This window comes from Labrus mixtus, unplaced genomic scaffold (assembly GCF_963584025.1).
Source record: "Labrus mixtus unplaced genomic scaffold, fLabMix1.1 SCAFFOLD_70, whole genome shotgun sequence".
NCBI classification, from domain to species: domain Eukaryota; kingdom Metazoa; phylum Chordata; class Actinopteri; order Labriformes; family Labridae; genus Labrus; species Labrus mixtus.
The window spans coordinates 214,238-218,851 of record NW_026870091.1 but is presented as its reverse complement, the minus strand read 5'-3'; positions in this window follow the sequence as shown (position 1 = coordinate 218,851).

The window sequence follows — 4,614 nt, the reverse complement described above, 5'->3', positions numbered from 1 at the left end:
TCTTGTAGTTCTCTTGTGATCTTGTAGTTCTCTTGTGATCTTGTAGTTCTCTTGTGATCTTGTAGTGCTCTGTGATCTTGTAGTTCTCCTTATTGTAGTTCTCTTGTGATCTTGTAGTTCTCCTTATTGTAGTTCTTTTGTGATCTTGTAGTTCTCCTGTGATCTTGCAGTTCTCATGGTATCTTGTAGTTCTCCTGTGATATTGTAGTTCTCCTGTGATCTTGTAGTTCTCTGTGATCTTGTAGTTCTCATGTGATCTTGTAGTTCTCATGTGATCTTGAAGTTCTCTTGTGATCTTCTTGTGATCTTGTAGTTCTCTTGTGATCTTGTAGTTCTCCTGTGATCTTGTAGTTCTCTGTGATCTTGTAGTTCTCATGTGATCTTGTAGTTCTCATGTGATCTTGTAGTTCTCTTGTGATCTTGTAGTTCTCCTGTGATCTTGTAGTTCTCCTGTGATCTTGTAGTTCTCTGTGATCTTGTAGTTCTCCTTATTGTAGTTCTCTTGTGATCTTGTAGTTCTCCTTATTGTAGTTCTCTTGTGATCTTGTAGTTCTCCTGTGATCTTGTAGTTCTCATGTGATCTTCTTGTGATCTTGTAGTTGTCTTGTGATCTTGTAGTTCTCATGTGATCTTGTAGTTCTCTTGTGATCTTCTTGTGATCTTGTAGTTCTCTTGTGATCTTGTAGTTCTCATGTGATCTTGTAGTTCTCATGTGATCTTGTAGTTCTCCTGTGATCTTGTAGTTCTCTTGTGATCTTGTAGTTCTCCTTATTGTAGTTCTCATGTGATCTTGTAGTTCTCCTGTGATCTTGTAGTTCTCATGTGATCTTCTTGTGATCTTGTAGTTGTCTTGTGATCTTGTAGTTCTCATGTGATCTTGTAGTTCTCTTGTGATCTTCTTGTGATCTTGTAGTTCTCTTGTGATCTTGTAGTTCTCATGTGATCTTGTAGTTCTCATGTGATCTTGTAGTTCTCCTGTGATCTTGTAGTTCTCATGTGATCTTGTAGTTCTCTTGTGATCTTGTAGTTCTCCTGTGATCTTGTAGTTCTCATGTGATCTTGTAGTTCTCCTTATTGTAGTTCTCTTGTGATCTTGTAGTTCTCATGTGATCTTGTAGTTCTCCTTATTGTAGTTCTCTTGTGATCTTGTAGTTCTCTTGTGATCTTGTAGTTCTCTGTGATCTTGTAGTTCTCCTTATTGTAGTTCTCTTGTGATCTTGTAGTTCTCCTTATTGTAGTTCTCTTGTGATCTTGTAGTTCTCCTGTGATCTTGTAGTTCTCCTGTTATCTTGTAGTTCTCCTGTGATCTTGTAGTTCTCCTGTTATCTTGTAGTTCTCCTGTGATCTTGTAGTTCTCCTGTGATCTTGTAGTTCTCATGTGATCTTGTAGTTCTCCTTATTGTAGTTCTCTGTGATCGTGTAGTTCTCTGTGATCTTGTAGTTCTCCTGTTATCTTGTAGTTCTCTTGTGATCTTCTTGTGATCTTGTAGTTCTCTTGTGATCTTGTAGTTCTCATGTGATCTTCTAGTTCTCATGTGATCTTGTAGTTCTCCTGTGATCTTGTAGTTCTCTTTTGATCTTGTAGTTCTCCTTATTGTAGTTCTCTTGTGATCTTGTAGTTCTCTTGTGATCTTGTAGTTCTCTGTGATCTTGTAGTTCTCCTTATTGTAGTTCTCTTGTGATCTTGTAGTTCTCCTTATTGTAGTTCTCTTGTGATCTTGTAGTTCTCCTGTGATCTTGTAGTTCTCCTGTTATCTTGTAGTTCTCCTGTGATCTTGTAGTTCTCCTGTTATCTTGTAGTTCTCCTGTGATCTTGTAGTTCTCATGTGATCTTGTAGTTCTCTTGTGATCTTGTAGTTCTCCTGTGATCTTGTAGTTCTCATGTGATCTTGTAGTTCTCCTTATTGTAGTTCTCTTGTGATCTTTTAGTTCTCTTGTGATCTTGTAGTTCTCTGTGATCTTGTAGTTCTCCTTATTGTAGTTCTCTTGTGATCTTGTAGTTCTCCTTATTGTAGTTCTCTTGTGATCTTGTAGTTCTCCTGTTATCTTGTAGTTCTCCTTTGATCTTGTAGTTCTCCTTTGATCTTGTAGTTCTCTTGTGATCTTGTAGTTCTCCTGTGATCTTGTAGTAGTCTGTGATCTTGTAGTTCTCATGTGATCTTGTAGTTCTCATTATTGTAGTTCTCTTGTGATCTTGTAGTTCTCTGTGATCTTGTAGTTCTCCTTATTGTAGTTCTCTTGTGATCTTGTAGTTCTCCTTATTGTAGTTCTCTTGTGATCTTGTAGTTCTCCTGTGATCTTGTAGTTCTCCTGTTATCTTGTAGTTCTCCTGTGATCTTGTAGTTCTCATGTGATCTTGTAGTTCTCTTGTGATCTTGTAGTTCTCCTGTGATCTTGTAGTTCTCATGTGATCTTGTAGTTCTCTTGTGATCTTGTAGTTCTCCTGTGATCTTGTAGTTCTCATGTGATCTTGTAGTTCTCCTTATTGTAGTTCTCTTGTGATCTTGTAGTTCTCTTGTGATCTTGTAGTTCTCTGTGATCTTGTAGTTCTCCTTATTGTAGTTCTCTTGTGATCTTGTAGTTCTCCTTATTGTAGTTCTCTTGTGATCTTGTAGTTCTCCTGTGATCTTGTAGTTCTCCTGTTATCTTGTAGTTCTCCTGTGATCTTGTAGTTCTCCTGTTATCTTGTAGTTCTCCTGTGATCTTGTAGTTCTCCTGTGATCTTGTAGTTCTCATGTGATCTTGTAGTTCTCTTTATTGTAGTTCTCTGTGATCGTGTAGTTCTCTGTGATCTTGTAGTTCTCCTTATTGTAGTTCTCTTGTGATCTTGTAGTTCTCCTGTTATCTTGTAGTTCTCCTGTTATCTTGTAGTTCTCTTGTGATCTTGTAGTTCTCTTTATTGTAGTTCTCTGTGATCGTGTAGTTCTCCTTATGGTAGTTCTCTTGTGATCTTGTAGTTCTCCTTATTGTAGTTCTCTTGTGATCTTGTAGTTCTCCTGTTATCTTGTAGTTCTCCTGTGATCTTGTAGTTCTCTGTGATCTTGTAGTTCTCATGTGATCTTGTAGTTCTCATGTGATCTTGTAGTTCTCATGTGATCTTGTAGTTCTCTTGTGATCTTCTTGTGATCTTGTAGTTCTCTTGTGATCTTGTAGTTCTCATGTGATCTTGTAGTTCTCTTGTGATCTTCTTGTGATCTTGTAGTTCTCTTGTGATCTTGTAGTTCTCTTGTGATCTTGTAGTTCTCCTGTGATCTTGTAGTTCTCCTGTTATCTTGTAGTTCTCCTGTGATCTTGTAGTTCTCCTGTTATCTTGTAGTTCTCTTGTGATCTTGTAGTTCTCTTGTGATCTTGTAGTTCTCTTGTGATCTTGTAGTGCTCTGTGATCTTGTAGTTCTCCTTATTGTAGTTCTCTTGTGATCTTGTAGTTCTCCTTATTGTAGTTCTTTTGTGATCTTGTAGTTCTCCTGTGATCTTGCAGTTCTCATGGTATCTTGTAGTTCTCCTGTGATATTGTAGTTCTCCTGTGATCTTGTAGTTCTCTGTGATCTTGTAGTTCTCATGTGATCTTGTAGTTCTCATGTGATCTTGAAGTTCTCTTGTGATCTTCTTGTGATCTTGTAGTTCTCTTGTGATCTTGTAGTTCTCCTGTGATCTTGTAGTTCTCTGTGATCTTGTAGTTCTCATGTGATCTTGTAGTTCTCATGTGATCTTGTAGTTCTCTTGTGATCTTGTAGTTCTCCTGTGATCTTGTAGTTCTCCTGTGATCTTGTAGTTCTCTGTGATCTTGTAGTTCTCCTTATTGTAGTTCTCTTGTGATCTTGTAGTTCTCCTTATTGTAGTTCTCTTGTGATCTTGTAGTTCTCCTGTGATCTTGTAATTCTCTTGTGATCTTGTAGTTCTCCTGTGATCTTGTAGTTCTCATGTGATCTTCTTGTGATCTTGTAGTTGTCTTGTGATCTTGTAGTTCTCATGTGATCTTGTAGTTCTCTTGTGATCTTCTTGTGATCTTGTAGTTCTCTTGTGATCTTGTAGTTCTCATGTGATCTTGTAGTTCTCATGTGATCTTGTAGTTCTCCTGTGATCTTGTAGTTCTCTTGTGATCTTGTAGTTCTCCTTATTGTAGTTCTCTTGTGATCTTGTAGTTCTCTTGTGATCTTGTAGTTCTCTGTGATCTTGTAGTTCTCCTTATTGTAGTTCTCTTGTGATCTTGTAGTTCTCCTTATTGTAGTTCTCTTGTGATCTTGTAGTTCTCCTGTGATCTTGTAGTTCTCCTGTTATCTTGTAGTTCTCCTGTGATCTTGTAGTTCTCCTGTTATCTTGTAGTTCTCCTGTGATCTTGTAGTTCTCATGTGATCTTGTAGTTCTCTTGTGATCTTGTAGTTCTCCTGTGATCTTGTAGTTCTCATGTGATCTTGTAGTTCTCCTTATTGTAGTTCTCTTGTGATCTTGTAGTTCTCTTGTGATCTTGTAGTTCTCTGTGATCTTGTAGTTCTCCTTATTGTAGTTCTCTTGTGATCTTGTAGTTCTCCTTATTGTAGTTCTCTTGTGATCTTGTAGTTCTCCTTTTATCTTGTAGTTCTCCTTTGATCTTGTAGTTCTCCTTTGATCTTGTAG